Raw genomic sequence first — 19,108 nt, forward strand, 5'->3', positions numbered from 1 at the left:
ATCAACTCTCCTTAATTTAGAACTATGACTTTTTGAATGGTTGCTTATATAATGAAAGGGAAATAAAATAAATGAAGAGAAGTATATTAATGGACTCCAGATGACTGTACTCTTAAGTGTTTTTAAAAATAACAACATAGGGATTCTCATGTAAATCCATCAATCCAACACACACACAAACACATATATATATATTTGTGTATATATATATATATATATATATATATATATATATATATATATATATATATATATATATATATATATATATATATATATATGGATGGATTTGCATGACAATTTTTCTCAAATATTTCCTCAGTGAAAATGCGTCAATCTATGCTCTTATATCACATAATGTATGTTTAACAATTCAGCCTCTAGATGGCACCAAATGCTTTTCCAGCCGCTGGAAACAGGGTGAGGGAGGCAGCTCGGGCTAAACAAACCTGCTGTTGTACCTGTGTGCTTTGATGCGTTGGCATTGAGGCACTGATGGCGACTGATGACTTCCTGATGAAAATTTCCTCCCACAACATGCTTGTGTTGATTAATTGTTCTGTCAGCTTATAACCACTGACAGCGAAAATTGCCCAACTGAATCTGATTTGCAATTTTCTAATTCTGCTGACATCTGAATCTAAGAAGGCCTCTAATTGAACCTCTAATACAATGTTTAACAAGGTCTGCCCTTTTTCAATCTGCCTTTCATGACAACAGCTTCCTGAAAAGGTTGGTCTCTAAAAGGATAGTCCAATACTTAAAACATATACATATACGTACACAGCATGAGAAATGATCCAGATAAACACTTGAGGGACTTCTGCTAACAACGCCTTCAGCTTAAGGGGTAACACAGTAATCGCTCTTTAAAGTGCCCCTTGAGCATCTATGTGTACAAAACTGTGTATGAAATAGAGTATGGTTGGTTAATCGTCCAATCATGAGCAGAAGCACAACCTCACAAACGCAGCACTCCCCATGGAGGAGTTGAATATCTCAGACTACTCAGATCTGAGGTCTGCTCAGGGAAACCATCTCTCAGGAGGGAGGATCCAGGGATTTGTTTACTGTCACTGTGCTAAATTGTGATAGATTTAGTTTCAGAGAAAGGCTTTTAGATGAATTATGCAACTTTTTCCCTTGTATATGCTGAAGCTCTAGGGTATGTAATGACCAGATAATGCACTTTGCCAATTTCCACAAAATCTGCAGGATTGATGTATACTAAAGTTGAGAGAGTCCCTAGATTATTATGTATTTTATTAAGACTGAAAATGGTGAAAAGTCTAACACAATGAATTGACGTTATTAGTATTCAGTACTCACAGCAACAGTCGTCTCGAGGCATTTTGTACTATAAAGTAAACCTCATACAATATTAAAGAGAGCGCTTCAATGAATAGGCAGCCGTCTTTGAGCAAGCACTTGGGGATGGTGGAAAGGAAGAACTCCCTTCTAACAGGACCAGACCAGCAAAAAGGTGGGGGCAGCCATCTAACGCAAGCAGTTAGGAGGTGAGGGTAAAGAGGAGCGAAAAAAGGAAACAATATAGAGACCAAGGACAAAAATCCTAATATGGTGAATACACTATATTATTCAATTACATCAAAGCTAAACAGACATGGTTAATCTTTAAATTTAAGAAGCTGATACAAAGCAATTTAATGTATTTTTATTTGATGATCTAAATATTACTAATATCCAAAAATATCTAAATTATTTATATGTGTAAATAGATGATTACAAAGCACTCATAAGCCCTCCCTATAATACTAATTCTTGAGCACCACACGTGCCATTTACATTATTCAAAACATATTTGTAGATCAATGTAGCCACCAACTTTGTGTAATTAACATGAGTAATTACTGTGCTTAATTTACAGAGCCACCCAAGGTTCATAATCAGGCTACAAAACATTGACCCAAGACAATTGATTGATCCCTTCCTCCTTTAAAACCATGCCCCTGCTAATGACTAAGTAATGAGGAGATAGTGTATGGCTAGGGTGGCTAATACAGCTTTCACTCTCCATATCCAGACTGGCTGGTGCCCCTCCCTCCACCCTATCCCTTGTACTCCATCTCCTCCTCCTCACCATGTTTTCTGCAATGGTGTCATCTCTTTGCTCAGAGGCCCCTCTTCCTCTTTCCGCGTGTGTGTCTGCATGCGTGTTGTGCGTACTGCTCGGTAATCAGCCACACAGACTCGCCTTTGGTGGCTGGAGACTGATTCAATATTCCACTGGGTAATTTATGCAGAACTAATTCTCTACAGGAATGGAAGGGCTTGGAGGAAGGCTGAAAGAGAGAGGGAAAGAAATGCAGGGAGGAAGAAATCTGTGGTGAAATAATTATCCTCGGTGTCACTGTAGCAACATTCTGTGAAGTTGATGTCAATAAAATATTGAGCTACCCAATCCATTTCAATTTCACCTCAAAAAGATGCTGCAGAGGGCCACGCGGCCGCAGGAATAAGGAGAGCGCATGCACATCCACACACACACGCGAGCATATTTCTGTTAAACTCACAGCAAGGCGGCGACTGGCGACGTGTGCTGCTTACAGACCGGCTGGGAAGCACATCATTGCCTGTAGTCATTTAACTTGTCAAAACAGCAGGGCTCCGTGTCTACTCATATTTGGATTTAGTGGCTTTGAATTACTGAAAATAAAGTGAAAGAGGATGATGTGAAAAATGAAATGAGGGAAGAGAGCTTCCCAGGAGGGCCATTGGGAGAAGAGTATAGATTATGGTCATTTGTGACTGACGGGTTTGTAATAAGAGCCAGGTGTCACAGTGCATTTCTGTATATGTCTGTGTATGTACCAAGGGTGGGGATGGGGACAGGCTTCATTGTATTCTTCTCACAACTCTCATTGATCAGCACAGCGCACACAGAGCTGCATATCATTACATTTGAAAGACAGTAATGCTTGATCTACAAGCTCTGGTTGACCATACATCAGTATGAATCAACACATACTGTAGTTTGTGACACTTAGTATAGGCTATTACAGTGTACAGAACTCTATGTGTGGTTAAGCTGATAATATAATTGCAGGGTGACCCAGGGATACCATAAACAAGAAGAAATTTTTGGGCGGCCATTCTCAGTTCAAACACATTCAAGCATCTTTCCTCAGGTAAGTAGTGAACTCCAGAGCTGAAAACTGAAACCAAGGTCGAAGTCCCATATGTGCAGTTCCCCTACTGGCCACTCGAGGCTACATCTAAAACTGAGTAAATCCCCATAGACTCCAATGCTAAAATGCCCAATTTTGCAGCATTAAAAATCATTTTTACAGCCTGACAGAAAAAATGGGTTTAGCCTCTATGGACGGTTACTGCCTTTAAACCAGCTCTACAGGGTGTGATTTTATTAAGTCATCGATGTGAGTAATGCAGTTAGGGCGTTACGGCTTAGATTGACAGACAGTGTAAATGATGGATGTTGCTGCCTTGATGTCATCCACTGGTTTCTGGAATCCTTTTATTTGAATCCACTGTCATCATCTTGGCTTCAAAAAACTAGATGTGATTAGGAGGCGCAGGTGTGACTGTGAAATCACTTGCTCGTTTGATGATTGACGGCCAGTGAAGCACAAGTCAGTAGCCAAAAAGCATACCAGAGATACTCGTCCTTTTTTTAATACAGTATGATCAAAATTTGCCAAATGAACTTCATTTTGTAGTGTAATGAAGTGTATTGAACCAAAAGCCTTTTTACAACCATGTCTGTCGTCTTCTGGAAGTCTTCAGCTAAAATTCAGTATTAAGGCTCTGCTGTATTGACTTAATTAATTACAGCCTATGGTACGTATAAAACAATGTAAAGGCTGCTGGAGCCGATGTGTGTCTGGTAGTCTTCACTTCTGTTAATCTGGAGCTGCTGGTAACTTGGTTAACATGGTTAACAGGCTGCATGCTGTGAGGCAACAGTGCTAACGATCGCTCCATGCCAAGGCTTTTCTGTGTGGAGTTTGCATGTTCTCCCCATGTCTGTGTGGGTTCTGTGTGGGAACTTTAGCTTCCTCCCACAGTCCAAAGACATGCATCAGGTTAGAATAACTGGTGATTCTGAATTGCCCATACATGTAAATGTGAGTGTCTACCCCAGCTCTCATCTTATGGTAGCTGCAGGCCCCATCCCCATTGCAACACTGCAATAAGGATAGGCAGAAGAGAATGGATGGGTGAATGGATGGATGGATGGATGGATTTGTATCTGCCTGCTGAAAACAGTATCTTATAGCCAGCTAGCATGATTGTGACTCCTTATGACTGACTGTAAAGAGTTGTTGCTTAGCACTACATGTAATAATATAGCATTAGTTTAGAACTACCTAGACCACAAATGACTCAAGACAAGAGTCTTGTCTTATTCCCAGCACTGATTTGGGAATGAGACCACGTTATGCCAACGCTAAAATGACTAACACTGAAATGTTTTCCCTTCCAGCCAGAGCAATGGAATATAACCTTCTGTATTTGTCCTATTTCTGTAAATGGTTCAATAACAAACAGGTAAACATGACTAATAATGTGACATTCTGAATCAGTTGTCATCACATATTAGTCAAGCCATCAACTGCATAACAGTTTAAAAATGTTAGGACTATTCAACCCTGAGTGCATGGTGGATTGCTGAAACATCAAAGAATATGACGCAAGTAAACAATGATTAAAATTAAACACAAAATACTTTAATGATTGTACAATTTGTTTTCAATTTCACGATATTACCAGCTACTTTTTTGTGGCATTCTTTGTGTGCACACAGAGGTCACAAAGACCCCCCAAAATGAGACCATCACTCACTATAATGACTTTACACATGGCACTGCAATTACTGATGTTCCCATCAATACATGCGCCAAGTCTGAAGTAGATCAGATGAGCCATTGTTGATATAGGTGAGAAGAGACATAGCCACACATGCAGTGGTTTCATGAGATACAATAGTGTGGTGTCACAGCCATGCTAGCATGAGCAATGGTGCATGCTTTCACAATCAGTGATGTTAACATAGCAGTTATGTTGCTAAGTTCATTTCACTTTACCAAAATTATTGCAAGGTCGCAAAGCAGCACCCTCACTCTTCAAGCTTGAACTTACAGAATTACTTAGTAATACAGTGTGTGCGTTCATTTCAGTTGCAAATGTGCATCACTGGGTATTAATAAAAGGTAAAAATGTAGCAGAATTTGCTCTAACTGCCACACACTGAAGAATAATGTTACTTTCTCTCTTCCTCTCGGTGGACATGTCTGCACTCTGCTCCCAGACATCTCATTATTTTGCATCTTCGTCACTCTTATTAAAGCCATATATCTTAACTTGAGGCCAGTGCCCATCGATGTAGCGGAATACATACATGCCAAAACATCTGCATGTGTGAAACTGCGCTCTGTCCTGCACTCAGGAGGGCCATGTGCAAAATGAATAATTTATCCAAATGAATTATAATAGCTGCATCTCCCCGCCAAGGCTTTTGTCTGAGTGAGATTCCTGCTCACATTTCAGTTCATACAGTTGGTCTTGCATAAACTAGATACCTCTCTAGACAGATTTGCATAGAAACACCCTACACTGTGGCGAAAAGGGAGCAATTAGGATTCATGGCGGCACCTCCCCTCTGGATGCTCTGCTGCCATGTGAGACAGCAGCAGCTGATTGAAATGGAGGAGCGTGGCCTTGTTCATGCGCCTCTGTCTTCCTTCTATCTTTCTGTCCTCCTTGAGGGAAGTAGGGCCGACTCCAGCCTCCAGCACAGATCTGGTCTTCCTCCTCTCTCCCTCCATCAAACCTTTCATTGTCCAAAGCACAGATTAGCAGTTGCTCAGGGCTGGCTGTAAGTTAAAAAAAAAAAGAAGAAGAGGAAAAAAAGCCTGAGGCTGGGAACCTCTCAAGGAGTGGGTTAACAACATCATCAAACATGGTGTGATTAGTAGTTAACGAATGCAGCGGGTCACATTGTGCAGTTGTTTGAAACAGGTGATGGAGTCCTTGCTGTTGGTGTCTGGCTCCTCGGAGCATGTGGGAGGTGTTTGACACAAACAAGGCTTCCAGCTCGCAGAACCAGGAACAGATGGTACTGGAAAATGAGGCACCTCTCTGAAGCATTGAAACCTCCTCCAACGACCCTCCACACACTTCTCCCTCACTCTCTTACTCCTGAATGCACAGTCTATTTTTTCCTCTGTAAATGATCTGTGCTCGCCGAGATTCCTTAAAAGCTGTCGCTGCTCTGTATATAAGTGTCGTATTTTTTTCCTAATGATAATGAAACTCATGCAAAAAGCTGCTGGGAGATGGGAATGTCTGGCATCTTATCTTCATAACACCAGGTGCTTTGGGTCATCTGCCGGTATGAGTTTTTGTTCACCTGGATGGAGCCAGCAGATGGCAGGGTTGGGTTCGGGCATCTCCAGGGAAGGACGGCAGAAAGGCGAGGAGAAAGACACTTTTCTTCACTGGCGCTCGCTAGCTGTGTTCCTTTGAGCCACCACATAGAAGTGGCCACATATTGTAAGAGCGGGAGTATGGAAGCATTTCAGTGTATATCTGTCTGATTTGTTTAGGTCACAGTTGTGGTGAAGGTTGTTGAAGTCACAGTAAAAGAATGAAGCTATTCATATACTGGCCCAAGTATATCTGGGGCATATATAGGCACTTGTTTTAGCAGCAGCGCAACACAAGAGACGGAGACGTTGTGAGGCTTTGCAGGGGATTCTTAGGGTTACTCTCAATTTGTCATTAATGAAAAAGAAACACACACATAATGGACTATAGATAATGGATATATACAAAGTTCAAAACTGCCTTAACTGTTCATGGCATAGATTCATGGCAAGAATAATAATCAGCAATAACAACTATAGTCAGGGAGGCTGTGGCATTTAAAGAAAACAAAAATCCCCCATGTCATTACAACCCCTCACCAGCTTGAAATGTTGATACAAGTCAGGATGGATCCATGGTTTCATGTTGTTTATGTCAAATTCTGACACTATGTGATTTATCGCAGATTAAGACTCATCAGACAGTGCAATATTTTTCCAGTCATCTACTGCCTGCTTTTGGAAGTGTGGCCTCAGTTTCCTGTTCAGGACCGTTGCCCTGTGTGGTCTTCTGCTGATGAGGCCCATTTGCTTCAATGTCCAGCATGTTGTGCTGTCAGAAATGCCTTTCTGTATACCTTGGTTGTAAAAAAAAAAAAAAAAAGTCACTTCTTCTTATTAGCTCCAAGTAGGCTGGCTATTCTCCTCTGACCTCTGGCATGAAAGTGGTTCCCAGTTGTGTGGGAAAATCCCAATAAAGCAGTAGTTTTTGAAATACTCAGACCAGCCCATCTGGCACCAAAAACCATGCCATATTCAAAGATACTGCATAGATTACCTTTCTTCCCCATTCTGATGCTCAGTTTGAATTCAGCAGGTTATCTTTACTTTTTTACATGACTAAATGTATGCGATTAGCTGATTAGGTGTTTACTATGTTTATCTATATGCAAGAACAAACATGTCAAGAACCTGATGTATTCATTTGGTTCTTTATTTCACTGTCTCAATGATATATGAGCTTAATTGACAGATGTGAATCTTTTGCAAAACAAAGACAATAAAAACTGGTTGATTAGCAACAAGAAACCCATATAAGGAGTCTAATATCAATAAAGCAGTTTGTTATGTACAGTATTCATTATGCATTTCAATATTTAGCTCAGACTGCAGTGTTTGATCTGCACACCTTGAAGTCCTCAAGAAAATGGAACGCTGTGAAAATGATATTTGGTAATGGTGTCTTGCTGTATAATTCAATATGGGACTGCATGACACTCACTGTAATGGTTTCACATTTATATTATGCAAATAAGGTACAGTAGCAGTTTAAGGAGTCAAAGATACAAAGTGGTTCACAGTTTCTTGTATAATTGCTTGAATAGCTGTGTGCAATAAATTAAGTGGCTCCACAGTGTAGCAGTCTACGCATTCACCTAACAAGTTAAAGATCCCTGGGTCGATCCCGGGAGGAAAAACAAATGCGTTTGTGGTTGCATCAAGAAGGGCATCCAGCGTAAAAAAATAAATAAATAAATAATAATCTGCCAAATCAAACATGTGGTGCTACCTGCTGTGGCAACCCCTTGTGAATAGGGAGCAGCTGAAAGTAGCTTTGTGTGCAATAAATGAGCAACTACTGGAAGCTCATTTGAGTGAACCAGTAGTTATGGTACACCAAAAACGAGCTGTGCTTGTGAGAGTAAAACATTTTGGTTATAAAAATGTCTTTTCTTCAATCTTGGGGAGATAAAGGTTTCAAAAATTTATAAAAAATTGTTATTTTTGCTCTGTAAAAATATGAGGTGACTGCAGCTTTCTTTATGGCCTGCCCTGTGGTTGGCTTCATTCAGCAGAATATGGTTTGTGTTTCATTCCAGTCGTGTTTGCTCCCCCCCCACCCCCCCACCCCAGAGCTCCTGTCTCCTGCAGCAATCTGTCTGAAAAATGCATACATAACATCCTGTGAAAATAGCTTTCTGCAGGGACTCCACTAAAAAGCTGCGCTGCATCAAATGTTACTGTCATTCTCCGCTGGGTCGAGTTGATGGCAAAACATTTGCATACTGCACAATCTGAGAGATCAGAGTTGTGTGAAAGTGTATGCGTGAATCCGCATGTGTTTATTAATGCGCACAGCTCTAACCTACAGTATAATCTTGTTGTTGTTTTTTTTATTGCAAGGAGCATTTTAAAATGTCCACTAATAATAACCAGCTTCTACTAACCCCCCCAAAAAAATCCTCATGATAACTGTCAATAACATCTCTGGTTTAATTATCCACATTACGTAGCTGCTAGGTTTTAAAAACTCCTTCTCTTTGTATCACTGTCATTGCAGATAATGATGAGGCAGATACCTCTAATACCTTTGTAAATAACTCAAAACTACCACCGTGCCTAAATACTACAACATAAAAGAAAAATATGATTCTGTAATTTAAAACATTTAAAAACATCTGCAGTGGGATGCACTTCCAAATCTATTGATAGTATCAAGCCTGCACGTTTTTGGCTTGATTAATTAGAAGCTTGATAACACATACCCTTGTCAAGATTAATTAAATCATTTTCTGTAATCCCAACATTGAAAAAACAACAATAACACCACTTAAATCTGCATGCCACTGGCCAAAAACACAATTAAAGCAGGGAGGAGGGCTGTTTCTTTACAAACTCTTCTCCCTTGTGGACCAGTAGTGTGGGAGATTTGATTCTCTAGCTGTGATTACCCAGCCCTCAGCTATGAGATAGATAACTATGAATCAATTGTGTTCAAGGGGATTCTCACTGGAGCGCTGCAGTAGTTAAAGACGAGAGGGAGTCTACTAAAAAAGCAGCCGGCCTTGGTTAAACAGACAATCAGGTAGTTTCATTGACTGCGTGCACCATTTTAAATATTCATGCGTGAGGCCGGGGTACTCAAGCAAATGCTCTTTTGCTTCAGTATCTGCCGTGATTAAATGAGCAGTCACTACGACCGGATGGGAAATGTTTAGTCTTGTTCTGTGTCATCCAATCAGGATTTAATAGGTGTCCAAGATAATACTAATCACACCAGGCGGCTCCTCATTACAGGTTTGCGTAATGCCTTTGAGAGAACTCCCAGCCATGTTGCTGCGATGTTATAGACCAGAAAGCAGCATATAACATCATGTCTACATGAGCGACTGTGAAAAGGTGTGTCTGCTGCTGTGGAGCAACAATGCAGCACAAAGTCACACCATGGATGCACTTTTGGGTTCAAAACTAGCATTTCTTTATCTTTTTTTTGGGGGGGGGGGGGGGGGGGGGGGGGTGACACTATATTTCTGATGGTACCTCTTGACTCATCTTTACTCTTGCTTTCTGCCCAGCCGTGCCTGGCCTTGATTTTTTTTTTTTTTTTTTTTCTGTCTCGGAATGGATATATTTGGCTGGAGGAGACCTGGATCCCATCTTCTCTGCCACCACCACTCCACCTCCCTGACTGAAGTTCTCTTCTTTGACACATTCAATACCACCAACACTATTGACCTGACATATTGATGCGAAGGAGCTTGGCTGCTAAGAGGCATCTGGCCGCAGCATATTGAGCATGCAGTTGGCTGAAAAGAGAGGACTCACACTGCAGTCCAGGAGAGAAAGAGTACCACACACACACACACACACACAAAATTTAAAACAAAAACAGCAAACCAGATTCATTTCAAAATCAAAGCAATTCAAAAATGTAACACTTGTGACTACTAACAACAGGTGGCACTAGTTCACCAGTCATCAAGTTCATATCAGCCCTTCAAGCTGACACACTGAGCAGCATCAGTGTGTTATGATGACACATGAATGAAAACATGGACTGCTACACTAGGAGCAGTGAGAAATTGCATATTTTTCCCCCTTGCTGACGTACAGAGGCTGACACTGAAATGAGCCATACCACCCCCCCAATACACACACACACGCACACACACACATGCACCCAATCCCATCTCCCGTGGAGCTTTCTCCCTCCCCCATCCCCTTGAGGAATAAGAGGGGATTATGTCAAAGCAATTCAATTGTATGAGTGGAGGTAATGAACTCTTTCTTTTATCTATTCAATTCTGTATTTAAGTATTGTTTGCACCTCTTATCTGTAGATATTAATTAGAAATGTGAGGGGAAGATGTTTTTGATGACAAAATAATTGGCAGGAATTTCAGATCAAGAAGCTTTTTTTTTCCTGAAAAGAATATATATTGATACAACTCTACTGTTCTTCCATTTCCATTAAAAGTGTGCCTTGAAAGTAGAGACACAATCTCAGTGAGCTACTCTCGATGTGCATACACTTTACCCAGATATTTCCCACTTTGACAACAAGAGAGCTACTCCTTGTTTAGAGTCATCCTTTTTTGTATTTAGGTCAGTGGTCTCCAGTCCATTTCATGTTCTGTTGCCTCTACAGTGCCGAAATTGCCCAGCAGGCAGGTGCCATTAGAGCAGTTTGTTTGCAAGGTAAGCAGCTATGAGAAGTGACAGCAGTTGAATTACTAATGCACTTTGGCTGTCATTTCTCTCTGAAAGCCCCTGCAGGGAGGGACTGATTAAATTGATATTCAACCTTCTGCATGTTGTGTGCCCAGGCTTCATTAGCATTGGGTTTAGATGACACAGAGAGAGGGCTGGCATTAGTGATGTAGGAAGCAGTTAGACACTGTGCTGTAACTAATTTTCCAATTACAATGGGTGCCTACAATGTAGCATATTAATGATTCAAAGCACATTATTAACAGAGCATGTATGTTTAAAAATCAAGGGAGAACATGTTAGATTGCAATTCACTCTGTGGTGGTTCACAGGAAGCGCATACACACAGGAAGCCCCGTGCTTCCTGTGATAAATAGACAGAAATATCCATTATTATTCCGCATAGATGAAGGGAAAACCAAAACTAAGGCCTAGTTGACCAGAAAAGTACCAAAGAAAATATGAAATAGTGAATAACACAAGGTAAGCTATCAGTGGTGTTAGACAAGAAAACAATTACACAGTTTAGAGATATGTGGACTGATGTCTTGCAAGTGACAAAAACCAGAGAAATTGTGATCTGTGTTAATGTTACAAAAAATCCACTTCAGGCAAAACCTTCTTGTTTTAATGGCAATATGACTGAAGGGAACCAGTCTACCCTTCTGGTCCTTCTGGTCCTTCTGGTCACAAGTTTGTCACTTGTGCCAAAGACCCTAAGTCCCTTCCTGGCATTTCTGGCAGTAATTGTTTAGTCTTCCAGTGTAGACTAGTTGTTAATTATTCATCAAGACTGATTTTCTTTGTGGTTGCACAGCACACTTCTGCACTGTTGTCTTGTGGTAAGAGGGTTCTGCATTCAAACCTGCTGCTAACCTCATCACTCTATGCCTGTGTGGGTTTTCTCCAGGTGCTCCCACATCCAGCCACAGTCCACTGTGGGAGGCATTTTTGAAAGGTTAATCAGGGATTCTGAACTGGCAGAAAAGATGAACGTGAGGATGGATATTTTTGTGTCTCTTTCTGATGGCCCTTCAATAGAGTGTTAACCTGTCCAAGGTGTCAGCTGGGGTAGCCTTTATAGTATCCCATGATCATCTGACGGATGGATGGAAAACACTGTATTCTTCAATCTTAAGAGGCCTCACTGAGATATTTTCCAGATATGGGTAAACTATCAACTAAAGTTTATGAACTGAAGTTCAGTTACTTATAGTTAAACTTATAAGCTTAGTGCTGTGTCACATAATTTGGCATAATGTCCATGAGAGGAAACTTCATGTGTGCCATTTGCAGATTATTTGTGAAGTTCTTACAGTAGCCTTTCCCAACACTCACAAAAACTAAAGCTAGATATAAAAAATAAAAAAATAAAAAAGATTTTTGAAACAGTTTTGTGAACTTAGAAAACTAAATAAAATCCAGAGGACATAACCTTAATTTTGTTATTAATTTTGCCAAATCTGTTATCACAAATTAAATGGTTTGACATCAAACACTGGCATCATGTTAAGGTGCTAAAGGTGAAACAGCATTGCTACAAATCCACTAAAGGTTTGCCACGAACATCTAAAAATGTATCTAAAATTCTCAAATTGTATAACTGAGTAATTTACATGTATTTCCTATCACACATTTTTTTCATTGCCTTAAAATATTGTGGATGCATTGACTGATGGGTTTACTGAACCTGACTGTATTGTTACTCTTTGGTCAATGTACACCTTGTCCTCTAACTTGAACCTTGCCACATACAGCAATACGCTGCAGTGCAGTGGGAAACCTATTGCTCGCTGACCTCTCTTTAACCTGAGTAGTTGTTTTACTGGCCGCACACTGAGACAAGCTGTCTATCAAGTGTGCACTCAGAGAGGACAAATGCAGCCTGACCCACCCAGCTTTCAGGGGCGGATGGAGCACAGGTAAGACTGATGTTGTTTACAGAAGATTTACTGTACTGTTTATCCAGTTTCCTGGCAGCACAGATACAGATTAAAGGATTTATGAAGAAATAGAAGCAAAAAAAAAAGTACATGTCGAGAGTGTTCATTTGCATCTTGTGATATGTATGGCTTACACTCTGTTTACTCTGTTGATGTATGTTTTGCTGTGTAGCATATAAACAAATCTTTAAAAAAAAATCTTAAGTGCTTCCTCCAGCATTAGCGTGTTAACATCAGAGAACGGCAGTGAAAGCTGCAGTTAGCACTGAGCAAATATTTAAAGTCAGTGCTAAAGACATCATCACCACTGCAAATAAATGAATTGAATTCTGCTTATAGCCCAGCCCCCCCTTTAGACTAAATGGATATTTGATCCCTGGGGAACACCTAGTGCTTTGCAATCTGTGCTGGCTTCCTGGTGGCGCTTCCTCATCGCTGTGAGAAGCAAACACTGACTTTGAAGTCTGTGAAGCTGATGATAAATATGCTAATGTGTCTGGAGGTGACTCGACGTAGCAGATAGAGCTATGAGGGGAAAGTGCCACCCCTTGTTTAATATATGGAGAGCGGCAAAGACAGGCGGAGGATGGAGGATCATACTACTGATAAGGTGTAACAAGGATAAACAGTTGAAGTGAAACAGGACTTAAATTGTTGTTTTGTCTGATGAAACTATGAGTCTAAGAATTTAAGACTGTTGAGCCCATGCCCTGCTGAACATGAAGCAAAGATTAATAAATAAATACATGAATTAAAAAACAATTTTTTTTGTATCTGTGTGAGTTAAATTTGACCCCATGATATGGACTTGCTGAGGTTATTTCACTGTATGGAGAGATGGGTGTGTAAAATATCCTGTGACTAAAGGATGCAGCATAGTACAACTTGGGTTATGATGGCATGATGAGCAACTTGATGACTTGACAGTTCTGTAAACAAGTCAACAGTTGAGCAACATAATGGAATGGAAAAATATAAATAGAGTTGTGCTTGATGTCCTTATGGTGAATTGATATGACAATCTGTGAAAAGACATACCTGCTTCTACCTTCACAACCATCTACTCTAAACACTCATCATCTTTAGGATCCTTTTTTTATTTTCTCCTCTAATCTGCAAAGCTAGCCACAGGGTTTATTTAAAACTAATAAAACTGCCTTAGAGCTTGAGATTTCTCCGCCTTTGGATTTATTTGTTATGGTGATGCTCAGCAGTTAACTTACATTTTTATTGTTACTTTAAAGCTGTAACATCCAATGGGGCAGCCAGGACAACGTAGGGGGCCAAGAAGGCAGGAAGTTGGGAGGGACCTCGCCAAAATGTCTATGAAACAGTACCTTGGCACCCTTTTTTGGCACCCTTAACTTTTTCTTATACAGTATGCAGTTTCCCTATTAAATGAATCTTTGCTGCAAATATTTACTTGTCCGTTTTACACCCCACTGACTAAAATAGGTATCTATTCTGAAAGCTTTTTGTGGTGGAGTGGTATGCCTGGAAATATATTACTTGTACTTCCTGACCTTGCTCCCTCTCATTTTAACAAAATGCCTGCAAACCTAATGACGTCAAATATGCAAGTACTTATTGGCGTGTCTTATAGAGTAAATTACATTTAGCCAAAAGAGAAAAGACAGAAGAGAGCAGAATAAGAATAGGGCCTGGACTTGGGCTTGAGCAGTGTTGTCAATGAAGTTGCTGAGCACACTGCCTGAAAGGTGAAGTTCTGATGGGTGAGTAGCTGGTGTTTTTGTAAAACATCCATTTGATGTCTAGAAGCTACTCCTCCAGAAGCAGGAGATCTACAAATGAGTGTTTGTTTGGCACCATGACCACGCAGACAGTCTGTGAGGACTCCTCAACCCCAGGGATTATCACAGAGTTGTTACACCTGTTTTTCTGATAGTAAGAAATACCCAAATTGCAAAGCGCTAAATTATAATTGTAGGGATGTGATATTAGGAATCAGTGATGTCACAAAAGTGTCGTGAAGAAGTGTCATGAACTAGAGTGAAAAAGGCATATATTTCAAAACAAAAACTTTCACTTCAACCCGAGGCTTAAAAAAGTACATGTGCTGGTTAATGGAATTCTGCAATTCACACATTTTATGCCTCTGGGGTGTTTTTTTTTTCTATTCTGTGTGCTCTTACCACTGTTTACTTCTCTGAGAGAGACCTTCTACTTGGCAAATACATGCAAACTGTCTCCTTATGTCTGTAGTGCAGAGCACGCCAAGCTGCTGTCTTTCAGCCTGAACACAGATTTGATACCCTCAAGGTGACAGCACCAGATCTGTTGCAAGTGTCAAAAGCAGCATCAGGGTTGTCAGAAAGCATCTCTGCACATGACTCAGATCTCTGAGCAGCTCAGACATATTTAGGATACAGGAAAACAGGTAAACACTCCAAATTCTGGGCACATTTCTCAATAAACTGTTTGGTGATGATAAAATAAGTAGCTGTTTTTAGTGTACAATCCGCCTGCCTTTATCCATTCTGCAGAGGGATCTCATCCACTATCAGCTTGGGTATCTCAAGGTGGCGTTTGATAGTAATCCCTCAAGAACAGCTACTACTTTAAGTGTGTGTGGACAAGCTGTAGGTGTCACTGTCGACGTGGCTTTGAGCTTCACCAGCCATGGCTGTTGGGAGTCCAGAGCACCACCCAGCCCCCTTTGTAGGAGACATCGTAAGTCAGATGTTCAGAATGCATGGGGCATTGTCTGCCTGGATGTTCGATGGGCTGGCAGCAAAAGGTGACATCTGGTGACTAATGTGCTCAGATGTGAATGCTGCTCCCTCAGTTCTCTGGGCAGCAGCTGCTCTGCAAAGGCATAAATGAGACAGGGAGCGAGAGAGAGACAGCCAGGGAGAGATAGGAGAAGAGGGGGTGGTCGCTGGGCCAAGGTGGGGGGTAGGGCTCCGGGTTTAAGGAGCATGTTTTTTTTTCATGTGAGATGGTGTGCATGTTCACCACGCCAGCCGTCTGACTCTGAAGGGTGTGTTTTTGGGGGGGTTGGGTATGTCATGGGAAAATCAATGACTTTCGAGGAGGTGAAACATGGCAGCCTCCCCCTCGCTCCCCGCTGCCTCACCACGTCCGCCGCTCCACAAAGAGACCACACAGATCAAAAAGTGCTTGTTTTGATTTGCTTTGTGTTTCCTGCAACCAAGTGGCTCTTAGTCACTGTGTCAGTGGCTAGTTGAGTCACAGCTTCTCCACAAATACCGACTGAGTACATGTTTGAGGCTTAGCTTGTTAAAAAGAGGTAAAGGATGTGATGTGGTTGTTGAAAAGGTGACACCGTTCAAATGGCTTTAAAAAGGGCTTTTTTTCCCTCTTAACTTGCCTCTAGTGGTATCTAACCATGTGGATCGGATAGGTTTTGTGCGTTTCAGCTCCATCTGTCAGCTATCTTTTGCCAACCCACATGAATTGAGATAAAAGTGGATTTGATTTGCTTTATTTAACATTTTCATCATTGTGGTACTTCAGTTTTATCTTTATGCCAAGAGGTAAGCCATTTTCACTGCAGTCAGAACTTTTGCAGACATCACTGGATGAAGGTACTTTTTACAACTCAAAATAGCCTTTGAGCAGACATTTCCCTGTGATGATGTTTTAGTTAACTAAATTAATATACTACTAGCAAGTGTTCAGCCTCCTGCATAAGCTATCGTTGTCTTACCCAAATCAAGCAGTGTGTTTCTGAAGCTGTTGCAACTATTTTACTGCTGTGCACTACACAGCTTTGAAAACAGTTATTCTTGTATGCAAGTACTTGCTAAGTATAAATCAAGCAGTAGTTATACTTGAAAAAGTGCAATTGTCAACCAGAAAGGATAATATTCATTCAGTTTCTGGCTTTTGTTGCACTTTTCACAGTTTCACTGCTGCACGGACAGAAGTTGGAGACTGTGAGCAGTCAGTCAGTATCTTCCCTACAAATTATGGGCAACTATGTCAATCACAAGGAGATATTAACTAGCAATCAGTTAGGTAATACATATTTTTACCTAGTGAGTGGTGGTTTCCACTCACTAGGTAAAAATATGTATTACCTCACTAGTTAACCATCGTTTTGTGTCTTTAGGAATTGATTTTACAGGCGCTGCCATCAGCCTCAAGTAACCACGCATCAACCAACCAAGGAACATAAATTATTCCCCTCAGTTGCAGGGTAATAAGGGACCAGCCTAGGCCTCTATCTCAGGGGTTTTATTCACTTAACACTATATTGTTACTCATCCAAAATGTGATTGCAAAACCTTAAAGGCTGGTAATTGTTTGATTAAGTTTGCACAAAGACTGAAAACAGGTGGTAACATTTAGTTTGACTTTGCCCAATTGAAAAAGAAAAAGTTTCTAAAACTGGCTGTTCCAGCTTGTTAAAATCTACTCTTTTGGGTTTTACCAGGGTTATGCTCTAGGCCAGTTGTTTTTCCCTATTTCCAGTTTTTATGCTAATGAAGATAACTTTCTAGCTCTAGAATCCATAATAAAAAGTGAAAACTGTAAAATAATGCATTACCACAGGTTTTACTGCTACTGAAGAAATCCTACCACTAAAAACTACTGACAGTGAGTTTTGTAGATCATCCAGAGCGACTAATACTGTGTGTGATAGCACAATGCTGTATGATTTGGCCACTGAAAATTAAAATTGAATCAACAGTAATTTTGTGGTCAAATAAAGGCAGCACATTTTCAGTTATTTGAATGAACTGAACATTAAAATAATAGCCCTTATGTGACAAAATGCTTTGAAGTGACATAGCACATTTAAAACACGATGCTAATGAAACATCACGACTACCATCATGGTGTCCATCCAACATTTCCCATTAGCCACTTGGATACAAAGTGAAAATCTACTGTACGACTTCATCCTTCTGTCTTTGAAATATCTACATATGATTGACAGCTGAATGATTCTCAGTCCTGTGTTTAAACATGCATGTTTGCCATGACCCTCACCATGTTAGCCCGTGTGTTTCTTCAGCGCAGAGGTCCCTTGATCTCTGGGCTCCTTCACTTTTCTAAGCTTGAAATTGCCCCTCAGCTCTGGAATGCCAAAGAGCAGGGTTAAAACATCGAAGACGGAATAAGCTATGATAGAGAAGAAAAACAAAACCAAAAGAATTTTTTTTAAAAAATACAACAGGAGTTTGATTTTTGAGACACAGTTAGTTAATCGGTGCTAAATGTTTGATAGTGATACGCGCATTTACATCGTTTCTGTGTCATAATCTTGCCAAAATGATTTGTATCATTTCTTTCTCCGGAAGGGATCACACGAAACTGGTTGTGGATCAACACCCTTTAACATGTGGTCATTTGTGGCATTCATATGGACATGCTGCTTCTTAGAAGACACTTGAGCCCCACTTAAAAGGCGTCACGGGCTGCTTTTGATTAGAGAGGCGGTGGGCTGCTTTGGATTTGATGAACAAGAAGTGCATATGCATTCCACAAAGAATGTTAATAAAACACATTCCTCCCAGTTTCTCATGGAAACCAGCTTGGATTTAGGGATAAGAAGGTGGAGAGAAATGGGGTCCTGCATACCACTCCTCAAAAAATTTTTTAAAAAAAACAAGATGCAGGAGGGAGTGACTCCTCTGAGAAAAAGGAAAGGAAAATGGTGTGCAATGAGAGCACACTGAGAGGTTGTCAATGTGTAATGAGGTGCAAAGGTCCACTTGTGTGATGTCGTGAAAAGTAAAGAAAACATGCACAAAAAGAAACCTATTCAAATGTGGATTACATCTTTACAACCAGAGTATAGCAGCAAACCTCCTTAGGAGTGCAGAAAATGCACATATACATATATGTTGTTTTCAACAAAAGAAAGCATCTAAGAATTGATATTGTGGCACTTTTATTCCAGCTGAACTATCTACATTTTAATGTGAGAAAAAGACTAGATATTTCAAACAATGCCACAAAAAAAAGCTTTACTGACAAGAAAAAAAAGTACATCTGCAAATCCAAAATGTGAGAGCCAAAGGAAATAGACCTTGTGAAATTAAAAATATACTTAGATGAAAACATCAAATATTGCAGACAAATGAAAAGATGATAACTTTCTTGCAATTAATACAT

The sequence above is a fragment of the Pelmatolapia mariae genome, linkage group LG8, assembly GCF_036321145.2.
Source record: "Pelmatolapia mariae isolate MD_Pm_ZW linkage group LG8, Pm_UMD_F_2, whole genome shotgun sequence".
Taxonomy (NCBI): domain Eukaryota; kingdom Metazoa; phylum Chordata; class Actinopteri; order Cichliformes; family Cichlidae; genus Pelmatolapia; species Pelmatolapia mariae.